The sequence below is a fragment of the Triticum dicoccoides genome, chromosome 3B (genome assembly GCF_002162155.2).
Source record: "Triticum dicoccoides isolate Atlit2015 ecotype Zavitan chromosome 3B, WEW_v2.0, whole genome shotgun sequence".
NCBI lineage: Eukaryota > Viridiplantae > Streptophyta > Magnoliopsida > Poales > Poaceae > Triticum > Triticum dicoccoides.
In genome coordinates this window covers 120,022,848-120,042,305 of record NC_041385.1, presented here as the reverse complement: position 1 = coordinate 120,042,305, position 19,458 = coordinate 120,022,848, and positions in this window count along the sequence as shown.

Below are 19,458 nucleotides of genomic sequence, written 5' to 3'. Positions count from 1 at the left end.
AAACTAAAAACCCAGTATAAAGTTTGGTAATTGCACAGAAGTACCACAATTGAGGCATTGAAAGCAGATTGGTACCAAGTTTGATAATTTTTACGTGTCAGTATCAACTTTGGGGCGCGGCGTTGCAGAACGGACTAAACCACGTATAAACTCGTATTGACAGAGAAACTGACAGCAGGGCCCGCCTGTCAGGGGCTGACGTGGCATCTTCTTTTACGGAAAAACCCCTCGGCTTATATTTAATCACACAAAGGGCCTCGTTTGCGGGAAAAACTAAAAACCAGTATAAAGTACACGCGCCCGTGAGGATTCGAACCCGCGACGGGTTCCCCGAGGGTATGTTGCGGCGACCACTACGCTAGGACACTCCAGTTGATAAAGTATACGCTTGAATAATTTTATACTATAAGAAGGAAACCATTTTTGTTGCTGGATAACTGTTACGTTTTTTTAATGCTTTTTTTGTTTTGTATTTCTTTTATCTTTTAAGACACGTTCTGGTCTTCTTCCGGTTTTCATTTTTTTAACTTTTGCGCATCTCTTTTATATATAGGTTTTGTAATAAATGGTATACATTATTTCAATACTTTTGACATTTTTAAAATTTACACCAAACTTTTTTCTATGAGGCATTTTTTCAGATATTGTATATTTAAAAAGGCAATTTATATAACAAAATTGTTCATTGTATATTATACAATTGTTCATATATTATTCAGTATAAATAATTTCAGTGTGTATAACAAGCTGTTCGTATATTATACAATAGTGTTCAGTATGTATTTATAAAATAATTTTCAGTGTGTATTTACAAAAAATATCGCATAATAAATAGTTTAGTATAAATTTAAAATATGTCGAGTACTGAGAAAATGTCCATCGTTTACTACAAAACCTATATAAAAAAGAAATGTGCGTAAATAAAAGAAATGGAAAACCAGATGAATACCCAAGATCTAAAAGGATAAAAGAGAATTAAAAATGATTTTACACAATAACGTTTTAATACATGTCGAACCTTTTTTGAAATGTACATGTATTGAGCTGAAACTGATGCGTGGGACACGCCTGTCAGGGGCCACATTTCAAAAAAGGCGTCAATTATCAGTGTGTACATTTCAAAACCTATATAGAAAAGAAATACGAAAACCTATATAGAAAAGAGATGCACAAAAGTTTTTAAAAGGAAAACCGGAAGAAGGCCAGGACTTGTCTTAAAAGATAAAAGAGTTACGAAACAAAAAAACGCATTAAAAAAACGAAACAGTTGTTCGGCAACAAAAATGGTTTCTAATATATAATATAAAAACCTGTAAGCATCAACTTTATCTGAACTAGTGGCGTAGCGCAGTGGTCACCTGGCCTTTTCCTCCGGCAACCCGTCGCGGGTTCGAATCCTCACAGTCTCGCGTTAATTTGTTTTTGCAGGTTTTGAGTTTTTTCAGCAAACGAGGCCCTTTGTGTGATTAAATATAAGCCGAGGGGTTTTTCTGCAAAAGAAGATGCCACGTCAACCCCTGACAGGCGGGTCCTGCTGTCAGTTTCTCCGTTAATACGAGTTTATACGTCGTTTAGTCCGTTCCGCAACGCTGCGCCCCAAAGTTGATACTGACACGTAAAAATTACCAAACTTGATATCAATCTGCTTCCAATGCTCCAATTGTGGTACTTCTGCGCAATTAACTCATAGCGCTGTCGGGTAGACGAAGATTGGGTGGGGTAGTTCGGTTCGGTACCTGCCGGTGAGGAGTGGTAGGAAACACACACGGTGAGATGCAAGTGCCTTCGCGCAAGTACTGGTTTTGTCGCAAACCAACCTCTGGGTTGGATGGTTAGAAATACAGTGATATTTTCAGCTCATCGGGGTTTAAATCCTGATGCTCACGTTTGTTTTGCATTGTTTCAAGATTTTCGACAAACTCTTAGAGTTACTCGTAGAAATAGGATGCACGTGTGTGTGTTTATAAAGATGAATGTATGCACATATATGTATAAGCGAATGAAACACACAGGTTCGATGGCTCACGTCCACGGCCACCCGATCGGGATGATTACAATCGGTGGCGGCGGTGATACACGAGCGTGGCAATGTGCCGCGCCACATGCGGCAGCGCCTCGATTCGATCTGACGCCGCGAGCCCCGTCATGGTGTCGTGGATGAGTAGGTACCGGTGAAGTTCACCTGCTCCTGGCGGGGGGCAGACAGTGCGCGAGACCGTCGGTAAAGGCTAAGAAAAATTAAACGCTGCCTTGTTTAGTGGACGAAGATATTGCAGCGTGTTCGCTTGCTGCTGGTGTGGGAGTGTGACTATCAGCTATATTTCCTGGTTCCCGTTCGTCCGTCAATCCATGCCAATGTCATTGACATGATGCGTGCTCGTTCTTTTATTTCTGACCTAAAGGAAACGAAGATTACTTCCCCACAAAAAGAACGAAGATTACAGAAACTTTACAAGCTAGATAATCTCCGACGGCTTCCGTATCCATAAAAATAATCATCGTTTATACTAGGTAGTTGGGTGGAAAAAAAAACTCTCCAACAGTGTCAATAAAGTAAATAATTTACGAGATCCCGTAAATACAATCAAACTTCCTTCCCATCTACAGGAAGAATACCTTCCCCTAAACTTTGGCGGGAACGAATCGCTCAGAAATTTCAGGCCGCCGCCGCATCGCACCACCACTCGATGGGCCGCCGCCGCCATGCACCGCCCAGCCGGCCCACGGCCATGAAGCACGCCAGCCTGCCACAACCGCTGGTACGCCGGGACCCCAAGCAGCCCCGCCACCACGACGCCTTTCTATGGTCCCCTCTGTCCCTAAGCAGTCCATCCGCCTCCCCACACCGGTGCCCTCCGTCTGGAGGAGCCCTTGCTCAATTTCGCCCCCAAGGTATTAGGCATATTTCTTTCCTTAAAATTTCGATGGCCCAAATTTTTTTTGTTGACATTGTGTGTGCTCGTGTTGGACGTCATAGCTTGCATTACAGATATAACCTTGTTGAATTATTTTTGAGGACTCGTTATCGCACAAAGATGAAGAAATTGAGATGGTGATTGCTTTATATGCAGACGCGATGTCAAACAAGAAGCGAAGTAGGGAGGTTCGGTGCATGGGCATCTTGTAATCCATTGAAACAGGCAAGCCGGTCATGACAAGCTGATGGATGACTATTTTGAAGAGAATGGTGTATGGTCCAAGAACTTTTAGGAGAATGTTCCAAATGTCAATGGGTTTGTTCTTGTGCATTGCTCGTGAAATGGAAGACCATTTCTCGTACTTTGTGCAAAGAAGAAATGCAGCTGCTCAACAAGGTCACAATACTTTGAAGAAGGTTTCGGAGGCGATGTGCATGCTTGTATACAATTGTCCAATAGATTCTATTGATGATTGGAATGTAATGGCATACAACACTTGCATTAAGAGTTTGATTTTTTTTATGAAGTCCATCATTAAGCTATTCGGAGAAGAATATCTTTGTGATCCTAATGAAGAGGACAATGTAAGACATCTAGAGATTGGTGCATCAAAGGGCTTTTCTTGGTATGGTTGGAAGCATCAATTGCATGCGCTAGAAGTGGAAGAATTGTCCTATAACATTACATGGACAATTCAAATGGAAAGGTAAAATGCAACCATAATTCTAGAAGCTATGTCATCAAATGATCATTGCATTTGTCATTCATATTTTGTATAGTCAGGATCTAATAATGACCTGAATGTTTTTCAAAGATCTCATCTCTTTGCAAGAAGGCTTTTTGTTGGAGAGGCACCTCCGATGAGTTCGAATTTCAAACCAAATTTCATAAGTGTATTTTAAATTATAATCATATGTGTGTGTCAAATATAACAATGTTGGAATTATTATGGCCATATGATATATATGGATGTCTCACTATGCTTGTTTAATTGGAAATAAAAAAGATTTACGGGGTGATGTTTTACGGCACTGAGAAACACCTTACATGTCAACTTCCCCCAAATTTTACGGACATCCAGTTTTACGGGAAGTCTTTTACAAGAGTTGTTGGTGATGCTCTAATATCAAATTAGAATAAAGAACTGTACAAGGCACGGGTAATGAGTGTTGGGGAACGTAGTAATTTCAAAAAAATTCCTAAGCACACGCAAGATCATGGTGATGCATAACAACGAGAGGGGGAGTATATCTTCATACCCTTGAATATCGCTAAGCGGAAGTGTTTATCAACGTGGTTGATGTAGTCGTACACCTTCACGATCCGCCCCGATCAAGTACCGAACGTACGGCACCTCCGCGTTCAGCACACGTTCAACTCGATGACGTCCTCGCTTTCTTGATCCAGCAAGACGGGCGAAGTAGTAGATGAGTTCCGGCAGCACGACGGCGTGGTGACGGTGTTGGTGAAGAACAATCTCCGCAGGGCTTCACCTAAGCACTACGGAAACTATGACGGAGGATAAAGTAGAGGGGACGGGGTTGCCGGCACATGGCTTGGTGTTTCTTGATGTGTCTTTGGTGCTAGCCCTGCCCCTCTATTTATATGTTGAGCCTTGGGGTCGAAACTTGGAGTAAAAGCCTCCACAAAGTCGGTTTCACCCGAAAGCCAAGAGTCCTTATCGGACTCCAGGGCCAGATGCCAAGGTTCCCGGTGTCTGGACCCAGACGCCAAGGACCCTAGCGTCTGGCCCCTGGACTCCGCAAAACTTCCTTTTGCGTGTTCTAAAAACCTTGTGGGCTTTCCCCTTTGGCCCAAATAAAGTGTTCTCGTACCCAAACATTTCGAGAAACATCCGGAACCCCTTATGGTGAATTCCGGAACCCTTACGGAGACCAAACACTATTATCCCATGTATCAAACTTTATCTCCGAACCATTCCGGAGTTCCTCGTCATGTCCGTGATCTTATCCGGGACTCCGAACCAACATACATAACTCATATAGTACTATATCGTCAACGAACGTTAAGCGTGCGGACCCTACGGGTTCGAGAACTATGTAGACATGACCGAGACACCTCTCTGGTCAATAACCAATAGCGGAACCTGGATGCCCATATTGGCTCCTACATATTCTACGAAGATCTTTATCGGTCGAACCGCATAACAACATACGTTGTTCCCTTTGTCATCGGTATGTTACTTGCCCGAGATTTGATCGTCGGTATCTCAATACCTAGTTCAATCTCGTTACCAGCAAGTCTCTTTACTCGTTCCGTAATGCATCGTCCCGCAACTAACTCATTAGTCACATTGCTTGCAAGGCTTATAGTGATGTGCATTACCGAGAGGGCCCGGCGATACCTCTTCGACAATCGGAGTGACAAATCCTAATCTCGATCTACGCCAACTCAACAAGTACCATCAGAGACACCTGTAGAGCACCTTTATAATCACCCAGTTACGTTGTGACGTTTGGTAGCACACAAAGTGTTCCTCCGGTATTCGAGAGTTGCATAATCTCATAGTCTGAGGAACTTGTATAAGTCATGAAGAAAGCAGTAGCAATGAAACTAACACGGTCATAATGCTAAGCTAACGGATGGGTCATGTCCATCACATCATTCTCCTAATTATGTGATCTCGTTCATCAAATGACAACACATGTCTATGGTTAGGAAACATAACCATCTTTGATTAACGAGCTAGTCAAGTAGAGGCATACTAGGGACTATAGGTTTTGTCTATGTATTCACACATGTACTAAGTTTCCGGTTAATACAATTCTAGCATGAATAATAAACATTTATCATGAATTAAGGAAATAAATAATAACTTTGTTATTGCCTCTAGGGCATATTTCCTTCAGTCTCCCACTTGCACTAGAGTCAATAATCTAGTTCACATCACCATGTGATTTAACACAAATATTCACATATGTATGTGATTAACACCCTAAGAGTACTAAGGTGTGATCATGTTTTGCTTGTGAGAGAAGTTTAGTCAACGGGTCTGTCACATTCAGAGTCGTATGTATTTTGCAAATATTCTATGTCTACAATGCTCAACACGGAGCTACTCTAGCTAATCGCTCACACTTTCAATATGTATCCAGATTGAGACTTAGAGTCATCTAGATCGGTGTAAAAGATTGCATCGACGTAACTCTTTACGACGAACTCTTTATCGCCTCCATAATCGAGAAATATTTCCTTAGTCCTCAGTAAGGATAATTTTGACCGCTTTCTAGTGATCTACTCTTAGATCACTACTGTACCCCCTTGCCAAATTCATGGTAAGGTGCACAATAGGTCTGGTACACAGCACAACATACTTTATAGAACCTATGACTGTGGCATAGGGAATGACTTTCATTCTCTTTCTATCTTCTGTCGTGGTCGGGCTTTGAGTCTTACTCAACTTTACACCTTGTAATATAGACAAGAACTCTTACTTTGCTTGATCCATTTTGAACTTCTTCAAAATTTTATCAAGATATGTACTTTGTGAAAGTCCAATCAAGCGTCTTGATCTATCTCTATAGATCTTGATGCCCAATATATAAGCAGCTTCACCGAGGTCTTTCATTGAAAAAATCTTATTCAAATATCCTTTTATGCTATCCAGAAATTCTATATCATTTCCAATCAACAATATGTCATCCACGTGTAATATTAGAAATGCTACAGAGCTCCCACTCACTTTCTTGTAAATACAGACTTCTCCACAAGTCTGTATAAAACCATATGCTTTGATCACACTATCAAAACATTTATTCCAACTCCGAGATGCTTGCACCAGTCCATAGATGGATTGCTGGAGTTTGCACACTTTGTTAGCATCTTTTGAATCGATAAAATCTTCAGGTTGCATCATATACAACTCTTCTTTCAAAAATCCATTCAAGAATGCAGTGTTTACGTCCATTTGCCAAATTTCATAATCATAAAATGCAGCAATTGCTAACATGATTCGGACGGACTTAAGCATCGCTACGGGTGAGAAAGTCTCATCGTAGTCAACTCCTTGAACTTGTCGAAAACCTTTCGCAACAAGTCGAGCTTTGTAGATAGTAACATTACCGTCAGCGTCAGTCTTCTTCTTGAAGATCCATTTATTCTCGATGGCTTGCCGATCATCGGGCAAGTCAACCAAAGTCCATACTTTGTTCTCATACATGGATCCTATCTCAGATTTCATGGCCTCAAGCCATTTCACGGAATCTGGGCTCATCATCGCTTCCTCATAGTTCGTAGGTTCGTCATGGTCAAGTAACATGACCTCCAGAATAGGATTACCGTACCACTCTAGTGGGGATCTTACTCCGGTTGACCTACGAGGTTCGGTAGTAACTTGATCTGAAGTTTCATGATCAATATCATTAGCTTCCTCACTAATTGGCGTAGGCGTCACAGGAACCGGTTTCTGTGATGAACTACTTTCCAATAAGGGAGCATGTACAGTTACTTCATCAAGTTCTACTTTTCTCCCACTCACTTCTTTCGAGAGAAACTCCTTCTCTAGAAAGGATCCAAATTTAGCAACAAATGTCTTGCCTTCGTATCTGTGATAGAAGGTGTACCCAACAGTCTCCTTTGGGTATCCTATGAAGACACATTTCTCCGATTTGGGTTCGAGCTTATCAGGTTGAAGTTTTTTCACATAAGCATCGCAGCCCCAAACTTTAAGAAACAACAACTTTGGTTTCTTGCCAAACCACAGTTCATAAGGCGTTGTCTTAACGGATTTTGATGGTGCCCTATTTAACGTGAATGCAGTCGTCTCTAAAGCATAACCCCAAAACGATAGCGGTAAACCAGTAAGAGACATCATAGACCGCACCATATCTAGTAAAGTACGATTACAACGTTCGGACACACTATTACGCTGTAGTGTTCCGGGTGGCGTGAGTTGCGAAACTATTCCGCATTATTTCAAATGAAGACCAAACTCATAACTCAAATATTCTCCTCCATGACCAGATCGTAGAAACTTTATTTTCTTGTTATGATGATTTTCTACTTCACTCTGAAATTCTTTGAACTTTTAAAATGTTTCAGACTTATGTTTCATTAAGTAGATATACCCATATCTGCTCAAATCATCTGTGAAGGTGATAAAATAACGATACTTGCCGCGAGCCTCAACATTCATCGGACCATATACATCAGTATGTATGATCTCCAACAAATCTGTTGCTCGCTCCATTGTTTCAGAGAACGGCGTTTTAGTCATCTTGCCCATGAGGCATGGTTCGCAGGTACCAAGTGATTCATAATCAAGTGATTTCAAAAGTCCATCAGTATGGAGTTTCTTCATGCGCTTTACACCAATATGACCTAAACGGCAGTGCCACAAATAAATTGCACTATCATTATCAACTTTGCATCTTTTGGTTTCAATATTATGAATATGTGTATCACTACTATCGTGATTTAATATGAATAGACCACTCTTCAAGGGTGCATGACCATAAAAGATATTACTCATATAAATAGAACAAGCATTATTCTCTGATTTAAATGAATAACCGTCTCGCATCAAACAAGATCCAGATATAATGTTCATGCTCAACGTTGGCACCAAATAACAATTATTGAGGTCTAAAACTAATCCCGAAGGTAGATGTAGAGGTAGCGCGCCGACCGCGATCACATCGACTTTGGAACCATTTCCCACGCGCATCGTCACCTCATCCTTAGCCAATCTTCGCTTAATCCATAGTCCCTGTTTCGAGTTACAAATATTAGCAACAGAACCGGTATCAAATACCCAGGTGCTACTGCGAGCATTAGTAAGGTACACATCAATAACATGTATATCACATATACCTTTGTTCACCTTGCCATCCTTCTTATCCGCCAAATACTTGGGGCAGTTCCGCTTCTAGTGACCAGTCCCTTTGCAGTAGAAGCACTCAGTCTCAGGCTTAGGTCCAGACTTGGGTTTCTTCTCCTGAGCAGCAACTTGTTTGTTGTTCTTCTTGAAGTTCCCCTTCTTCTTCCCTTTACCCTTTTTCTTGAAACTGGTGGTCTTGTTTGTTGTTCTTCTTGAAGTGACCAGTCCCTTTGCAGTAGAAGCACTCAGTCTCAGGCTTAGGTCCAGACTTGGGTTTCTTCTCCTGAGCAGCAACTTGTTTGTTGTTCTTCTTGAAGTTCCCCTTCTTCTTCCCTTTACCCCTTTTCTTGAAACTGGTGGTCTTGCTAACCATCAACACTTGATGCTCCTTTTTGATTTCTACCTCCGCAGCCTTTAGCATCGCGAAGAGCTCGGAAATTGTCTTGTTCATCCCTTGCATATTATAGTTCATCACGAAGCTCTTGTAGCTTGGTGGCAGTGATTGAAGAATTCTGTAAATAACACTATCATCAGGAAGATTAACTCCCAGTTGAATCAAGTGATTATTATATCCAAACATTTTGAGTATATGTTCACTGACAGAACTATTCTCCTTCATCTTGCAGCTATAGAACTTATTGGAGACTTCATATCTCTCAATCCGGGCATTTGCTTGAAATATTAACTTCAACTCCTGGAACATCTCATATGCTCCATGACGTTCAAAACGTCGTTGAAGTCCCGGTTCTAAGCCGTAAAGCATGGCACACTGAACTATCAAGTAGTCATCAGCTTTGCTCTACCAGACGTTCACAACGTCTGCAGTTGCATCTGCAGCAGGCCTGGCACCCAGCGGTGCTTCCAGGACGTAATTCTTCTGTGCAGCAATGAGGATAATCCTCAAGTTACAGACCCTGTCCGTGTAATTTCTACCATTATATTTCAACTTAGCTTTCTCAAGGAACACATTAAAATTCAACGAAACAACAGCACGGGCCATCTATCTACAACAACATAGACAAGCAAAAATACTATCAGGTACTAAGTTCATGATAAATTAAAGTTCAATTAATCATATTACTTAAGAACTCCCACTTAGATAGACATCCCTCTAATCATCTAAGTGATCACGTGATCCAAATCAACTAAACCATGTCCGGTCATCATGTGAGATGGAGTAGTTTTCAATGGTGAACATCACTATGTTGATCATATCTACTATATGATTCACGCTCGACCTTTTGGTCTCAGTGTTCCGAGGCCATATCTGCATATGCTAGGCTCGTCAAGTTTAACCTGAGTATTCTGCATTTGCAAAACTTTCTTACACCCGTTGTATTTGAACGTAGAGCTTATCACACCCGATCATCACGTGGTGTCTCGGCACGAAGAACTTTCGCAACGGTGCATACTCAGGGAGAACACTTATACCTTGAAATTTAGTGAGAGATCATCTTATAATGCTACCGTCGATCTAAGCAAAATAAGGTGCATAAAAGATAAACATCCCATGCAATCAATATAAGTGATATGATATGGCCATCATCATCTTGTGCCTTTGATCTCCATCTCCAAAGCACCGTCATGATCACCAACGTCACCCGCGCGACACCTTGATCTCCATCGTAGCATCGTTGTCGTCTCGCCAACTATTGCTTCTACGACTATTGCTACCGCTTAGTGATAAAGTAAATCAATTACATGGCGATTGCATTTCATACAATAAAGTGACAACCATATGGCTCCTACCAGTTGCCGATAACTTTGTTACAAAACATGATCATCTCATACAATAAAATTTAGCATCATGTCTTGACCATATCACATCACAACATGCCTTGCAAAAACAAGTTAGACGTCCTCTACTTTCTTGTTGCAAGTTTTACGTGGCTGCTACGGGCTGAGCAAGAACCGTTCTTACCTACGCATCAAAACCACAACGATATTTCGTCAAGTTAGTGTTGTTTTAACCTTCAACCAGGACCAGGCGTAGCCACACTCGGTTCAACTAAAGTTGGAGAAACTGACACCCGCTAGCCACCTATGTGCAAAGCACGTCGGTAGAACCAGTCTCGCGTAAGCGTACGCGTAACGTCGGTCCGAGCCGCTTCATCCAACAATACCGTCGAACCAAAGTATGACATGCTGGTAAGCAGTATCACTTGTATCGCCCACAACTCACTTGTGTTCTACTCGTGCATATAACATCTATGCATAAACCTGGCTCGGATGCCACTGTTGGGGAACGTAGTAATTTCAAAAAAAAATCCTACGCACATGCAAGATCATGGTGATGCATAGCAACGAGAGGGGGAGTATATCTTCATACCCTTGAAGATCGCAAAGCGGAAGCGTTTATCAACGCGGTTGATGTAGTCGTACACCTTCACGATCCACCCCAATCAAGTACCGAATGTACGGCACCTCCGCGTTGAGCACACATTCAGCTCGCTGACTTCCTCACCTTCTTGATCCAGCAAGATGGGCTAAGTAGTAGATGAGTTCCGGCAGTACGACGTCATGGTGACGGTGTTGGTGAAGAACAATCTCCGCAGGGCTTCCCCTAAGCACTACGAAAACTATGACGGAGGATAAACTTGAGGGGACGGGGTTGCCGGCTTACGGCTTGGTGTTTCTTGATGTGTCTTTGGTGCTAGCCCTGCCCCTCTATTTATATGTTGAGCCTTGGGGTCTAAACTTGGAGTAAAAGCCTCCACAAAGTCGGTTTCACCCGAAAGGCAAGAGTCCTTATCGGACTCCAGGGCCAGATGCTAGGGTTCCCGGCGTCTAGACCCAGACGCCAGGGACCCTAGCGTCTGGCCCCTGGACTCCGCAAAACTTCCTTTCGCGCTTCCAAAAACCTTGTGGGCTTTCCCCTTTGGCCCAAATAAAGTGTTCTCGTACCCAAACATTTCGGGAAACATCCGGAACCCCTTCCGGTGAATTCCGGAACCCTTCTGGAGACCAAACACTATTATCCCATATATCAAACCTTATCTCCGGACCATTCCGGAGTTCCTCGTCATGTCTGTGATCTTATCTGGGACTCCGAACAACATTCGGTTACCAACATACATAACTCATATAGTACTATATCGTCAACGAGCGTTAAGCGTGCGGACCCTACGGGTTCGAGAACTATGTAGACATGACCGAGACACCTCTCTGGTCAATAACCAATAGCGGAACCTGGATGCCCATATTGGCTCCTACATATTCTACGAAGATCTTTATCGGTCGAACCGCATAACAACATATGTTGTTCCCTTTGTCATTGGTATGTTACTTGCGCGAGATTCGATCGTCGGTATCTCAATACCTAGTTCAATCTCATTACCGGCAAGTCTCTTTACTCGTTTCATAATGCATCATCCCACAACTAACTCATTAGTCACATTGCTTGCAAGTCTTATAGTGATGTGCATTACCGAGAGGGCCTAGAGATACCTCTCCGACAATCAGAGTGACAAATCCTAATCTCGATCTATGCCAACTCAACAAGTACCATCGGAGACACCTGTAGAGCACCTTTATAATCACCCAGTTACGTTGTGACATTTGGTAGCACACAAAGTGTTCCTCCGGTATTCGGGAGTTGCATAATCTTATAGTCTGAGGAACTTGTATAAGTCATGAAGAAAGCAGTAGCAATGAAACTAACACGATCATAATGCTAAGCTAACGGATGGGTCATGTCCATCACATCATTCTCCTAATGATGTGATCCCGTTCATCAAATGACAACACATGTCTATGGTTAGGAATAACCATCTTTGATTACCGAGCTAGTCAAGTAGAGGCATACTAGGGACTGTAGGTTTTGTCTATGTATTCACACATGTACTAAGTTTCCGGTTAATACAATTCTAGCATGAATAATAAACATTTATCATGAATTAAGGAAATAAATAATAACTTTATTATTGCCTCTAGGGCATATTTCCTTCAACGAGAGGAGAACATCACACCCCAATCTTGGAGAAGAGTTTTCAAGCAACATTTGAGCATTTGTGTAACAAAACAAAAGGGACGTGCCTACATGTCCTAAAGTCAAACTATGCAAAGGGACGTGTCATCCCACATGCATTGGATTATATTGCAACTATTGACATGTGAATGCAACGAGGGAGCCCCCATCCACAATTGATGGACATATAAAAAATCATGCTCAACAGTCTTCGATGGGTGCACGACAGGATAACATCTAAAGTGGCAACCCCTGCTGGTAGTAACACTGATTGGTGAAAACCCTAAACATCTGAACTTTATGAATTCAAGAGAACCAAATCCAACAAAAAGAGCAACATTTGAGAGGTGACATTGAAGAGGAATATCCTAAAGAAGCGGAAGCATAAACAATAGCTATATTACAGTTTGGTCTAGTTGAGTGAGGAATAAGAGTGGGGGAAAACGAGGCCTATTCTCCTAAAGGCACAAATCTATCAAAAAGGGAAATGGGGGAGCCAAAACCTATCAAGACTCTTGTGACTGCTCAAAATCAGAGGCACGCAAGGAAATCCTTCCAAGCTACATTTTCCAAATGGTGAAATTCCCTAAGGTCATGGTCGCTATGCCAACCATAAGCATAAGTGGACCTAAACTAGAACTCCCACGGAACAAGTTAGGGTTATTAACTTTTGGTAGGAGGTTTTAGATGAATGTGATGTTATGTGACCTAAGGCATCATAACCAAACGCCTCCTTTGCTGAGAGGAGTAGAAACGTCTCCCGAGCAACTTTGCATTGAAACTCGAGCACATGATCCTCAGCGTTTAAATGAAAGCATGACAATTTTGACAAATTTTATCAATGTACTAAATAATGCCCATAGGAAAGGAAACAACACTCACAACCCTCAAAAGGGTTGATAAGAATAGCCTATCTCCAAAGGAAACCAACTTATCATGCCTACTGACAAGGCGCTTACAACCTTTGCCTATGAGAGGATGAAAAGCGAAAGTTGAAACTTATGGCTGGAGAGGGAGATCACGATAAGTTTAAAGGAAGGAGGGAACATTATAACCCAAAATGGGGGTGTTGAAGGAAATATGCCCTAGAGGCAATAATAAAGTTATTATTTATTTCCTCATATCATGATAAATGTTTATTATTCATGCTAGAATTGTATTAACCGGAAACATTATACATGTGTGAATACATAGACCAACATAACGTCACTAGTATGCCTCTACTTGACTAGCTCATTAATCAAAGATGGTTATGTTTCCTAACCATAGACATGTGTTGTCATTTGATTAATGGGATCACATCATTAGTAGAATGATGTGATTGACATGACTCATTCCGTTAGCCTAGCATTTGATCATTTAGTATGTTGCTATTGCTTTCTTCATGACTTATACATGTTCCTGTAACTATGAGATTATGAAACTCCCGTTTACCGGAGGAACACTTTGGGTGCTACCAAACGTCACAACGTAACTGGGTGATTATAAAGGAGTACTACAGGTGTCTCCGAAGGTACATGTTGGGTTGGCGTATTTCGAGATTAGGTTTTGTCACTCCGATTGTCGGAGAGGTATCTCTGGGCCCTCTCGGTAATGCACATCACTATAAGCCTTGCAAGCAATGTAGCTAATGAGTTAGTTGCGGGATGATGTATTACGGAACGAGTAAAGAGACTTGCCGGCAACGAGATTGAACTAGGTATTGGATACCGACGATCGAATCTCGGGCAAGTAACATACCGATGACAAAGGGAACAACGTATGTTGTTATGCGGTTTGACCGATAAAGATCTTCGTAGAATATGTAGGAGCCAATATGAGCATCCAGGTTCCGCTATTGGTTATTGACCGAGAATAGTTCTAGGTCATGTCTACATAGTTCTCGAACCCGTAGGGTCCGCACGCTTAAGGTTTCGATGACAGTTATATTATGAGTTTATGAGTTTTGATGTACCGAAGGAGTTCGGAGTCCCGGATGAGATCGGGAACATGACGAGGAGTCTCAAAATGGTCGAGACGTAAAGATCGATATATTGGACGACTATATTCGGAGTTCGGAAAGGTTCCGAGTGATTCGGGTATTTTTCGGAGTACCGGAGAGTTACGGGAATTCGCCGGGGAGTATATGGGCCTTATTGGGCCAGACGGGAATAGAGGAGAGAGGCCAAAAGGAAGGAGGCCTGCCCCCCCCCCCCCTCTGGTCCGAATTGGACAAGGGGCGCAGCCCCCCTTTCCTTCTTCCTCTTCCCCTCTTTCCCCTTCTCCTACTCCAACAAGGGAGGTGGAATCCTACTAGGACTAGGGAGTCCTAGTAGGACTCCACACTTGGCGCGCCCCCTTCTAGGGCCGGCCTCCTCCCCCCTTGCTCCTTTATATACGGGGGCAGGGGGGCACCCCATGACACACAAGTTGATCTTCGTGATCGTTCCTTAGCCGTGTGTGGTGCCCCACTCCACCATATTCCACCTCGGTCATATCATCGCAGAGTTTAGGCGAAGCCCTACGCCAGTAGAACATCATCATCGTCACCACGTTGTCGTGCTGACGGAACTCATTCCCGAAGCTTTGCTGGATCGGAGCCCGGGGATCGTCATCGAGCTGAACGTGTGCTGAACTCGGAGGTGCCGTACGTTCGGTGCTTGGATCGGTCGGATCGTAAAGACGTACGACTACATCAACCACGTTGTCATAACGCTTCCGCTTACGGTCTACGAGGGTACGTGGACAACACTCTCCCCTCTTGTTGCTATGCCATCACCATGATCTTGCATGTACGTAGGATTTTTTTTTTGAAATTACTACGTTCCCCAACAGTGGCATCCGAGCCTGGTTTTATGCGTAGATGTCATATGCACGAGTAGAACACAAGTGAGTTGTGGGCGATACAAGTCATACTGCTTACCAGCATGTCATACTTTTGGTTCGGCGGTATTGTTGGATGAAGCGGCCCGGACCAACATTACGCGTACGCTTACGCGAGACTGGTTCTACCGACGTGCTTTGCACACAGGTGGCTGGCGGGTGTCAGTTTCTCCAACTTTAGTTGAACCGAGTGTGGCTACGCCCAGTCCTTGCAAAGGTTAAAACAGCACTAACTTGACGAACTATCGTTGTGGTTTTGATGCGTAGGTAAGAATGGTTCTTGCTAAGCCCGTAGAAGCCACGTAAAACTTGTAACAACAAAGTAGAGGACGTCTAACTTGTTTTTGCAGGGCATGTTGTGATGTGATATGGTCAAGACGTGATGCTATATTTTATTATATGAGATGATCATGTTTTGTAACCGAAGTTATCGGCAACTGGCAGGAGCCATATGGTTGTCGCTTTATTGTATGAAATGCAAACGCCCTGTAATTGCTTTACTTTATCACTAAGCGGTAGCGATAGTCGTAGAAGCAATAGATGGCGTAAACGACAATGATGCTACGATGAAGATCAAGGTGTCGCGCCGGTGACGATGGTGATCACGACGGTGCTTCGGAGATGGAGATCACAAGCACAAGATGATGATGGCCATATCATATCACTTATATTGATTGCATGTGATGTTTATCCATTATGCATCTTATCTTGCTTTGATTGACGGTAGCATTTTAAGATGATCTCTCACTAAAATTATCAAGGAGTGTTCTCCCTGAGTATGCACCGTTGCCAAAGTTTGTCGTGCCCAGACACCACGTGATGATCGGGTGTGATAAGCTCTACGTCCATCTACAACGGGTGCAAGCCAATTTTGCACACGCAGAATACTCAGGTTAAACTTGACGAGCCTAGCATATACAGATATGGCCTCGGAACACGGAGACCAAAAGGTCGAACGTGAATCATATAGTAGATATGATCAACATAGTGATGTTCACCATTGAAACTACCCCATCTCACGTGATGATCGGACATGGTTTAGTTGATATGGATCACGTAATCACTTAGAGGACTAGAGGGATGTCTATCTAAGTGGGAGTTCTTAAGTAATATGATTAATTGAACTTAAATTTATCATAAACTTAGTCCTGGTAGTATTTTGCAAATTATGTTGTAGATCAATAGCTTGCGTTGTTGCTTTCATATGTTTATTTTGATATGTTCCTAGAGAAAATTGTGTTGAAAGATGTTAGTAGCAATGATGCGGATTGGATCCGTGATCTGAGGTTTATCCTCATTGCTGCACAGAAGAATTATGTCCTTAATGCACCGCTAGGTGACATACCTATTGCAGGAGCAGATGCAGACGTTATGAACGTTTGGCTAGCGCAATATGATGACTACTTGATAGTTTAGTGCACCATGCTTAACGGCTTAGAATCGGGACTTCAAAGACATTTTGAACGTCATGGACCATATGAGATGTTCCAGGAGTTGAAGTTAATATTTCAAGAAAATACCCGAGTTGAGAGATATGAAGTCTCCAACAAGTTCTATAGCTAAAAGATGGAGGAGAATCGCTCAACTAGTGAGCATGTGCTCAGATTGTCTGGATACTTCGATCGCTTCAATCAAGTGGGAGTTAATCTTCCAGATAAGATAGTGATTGACAGAATTCTCTAGTCACCATCACTAAGTTACTAGAACTTCGAGATGAACTATAGTATGCAAGGGATGACGAAAACGATTCCCGAGCTCTTCGTGATGTTGAAATCAACGAAGGTAGAAATCAAGAAAGAGCATCAAGTGTTGATGATTGACAAGACCACTAGTTTCAAGAAAAGGGCAAAGGCAAAGAAAGGGAACCTTCAAGTAGAATGGCAAACAAGTTGTCACTCCCGTGAAGAAGACCAAAGCTGGACCAAAGCCTGAAACTGAGTGCTTACACTGCAAAGAAAATGGTCACTGGAAGCGAAAATGCCCTGAATATTTGGTGGATAAGAAGGATGACAAAGTGAACAAGGGTATATTTGATATACAGGTTATTGATGTGTGCTTTACTAGTGTTTATAGTAGCCCCTAAGTATTTGATACTTGTTCGGTTGCTAAGATTAGTAACTCGAAACTGGAGTTACAGAATAAACAAAGACTAGTTGAAGGGGAAGTGACGATGAGTGTTGGAAGTAGTTCCAAGATTGATATGATCATCATCGCACACTCCCTATACTTTCGGGATTAGTGTTAAACCTAAATAAATGTTATTTGGCGTTTGCGTTGAGCATGAATATGATTTGATCATGTTTATTGCAATATGGTTATTCATTTAAAATCAGAGAATAATTGTTGTTCTATTTAAATGAATAAAACCTTCAATGGTCATACACCCAACGAAAATAGTTTGTTGGCTCTCGATCATAGTGATGCACATATTCATAATATTGATGCCAAAAGATGCAAAGTTAATAATGATAGTGCAAATTATTTGTGGCACTGCCGTTTTTGGTCATCTCGGTGTAAAGCGCATGAAGAAACTCTATAAAGATGGATTTTCGGAATCACTTGGTTATGAATCATTTGATGCTTGCGAACCATGCCTTTTGTGCAAGACGACTAAAACTCCGTTCTCCGGAACAATGGAACAAGCTACTGACTTATTGGAAATAATACATACCGATGTATGCGATCCAATGAGTGTTGATGCTCGTGGCAAGTATCATTATTTTCTGACCTTCACAAGATGATTTTAGCAGATATGGGTATATCTACTTGATGAAACATAAGTCTGAAATAGTTGAAAAGTTCAAAGAATTTCAGAGTGAAGTGGAAAAATCATCGTAACAAGAAAATAAAGTTTCTGCGATCTGATCGCGGAGATGAATATTTGAGTTACGAGTTTGGTCTTCAATTAAAACAATGTGGAATAGTTTCACAGCTCACGCCACCTGGAACACCACAACGTTATGGTGTGTCCAAACATCGTAACCGCACTTTATTGGATATAGTGCGATCTATGATGTCTCTTACTGATTTACCACTATTGTTGTTGGGTTATGCATTAGAGACAGCTGCATTCACGTTAAAAGGGCACCATCTAAATCCATTGAGACGACACCATATGAACTGTGGTTTAGCAAGAAACCCAAGTTGTCGTTTCTTAAAGTTTGGGGCTGCGATGCTTATGTGAAAAAGTTTCATCCTGATAAGCTCGAATCCAAATCAGAGAAGTGTGTCTTCACAGAATACCCAAAGGAATTGTTGGGTACACCTTCTATCACAGATCCGAAGGCAAGATATTCGTTACTAAAAATGGATCCTTTCTAGAGAAGGAGTTTCTCTCGAAAGAAGTGAGTGGGAGAAAAGTAGAACTTGATGAGGTAACTGTACCTTCTCCCGAATTGGAAAATTGTTCATCACTGAAATCAGTTCCAGTGATTTCTACACCAATTAGTGAGGAAGCTAATGATGATGATCATGAAACTTCAAATCAAATTACTATAGAACCTCGTAGGTCTTCCAGAGTACGGTCCGCACCAGAGTGGTACGGTAATCCGCTCTGGAAGTCATGTTACTAGACCATGATGAACCTATGAACTATGAGGAAGCGATGATGAGCCCAGATTCCGCAAAATGGCTTAAGGCCATGAAATCTGAGATGGGATCCATGTATGAGAACATAGTGTGGACTTTGGTGGAGTTGCCCGATGATCGGCAAGCCATATTGTATAAATGGATTTTCAAGAGGAAGACGGACGTTGATAGTAGTGTTACTATCTACAAAGCTCGACTTGTCGCAAAAAGGTTTTTGACAAGTTCAAGGTGTTGACTACAATGAGATTTTCTCAACTGTAGCGATGCTTGAGTCTGTCCGAATC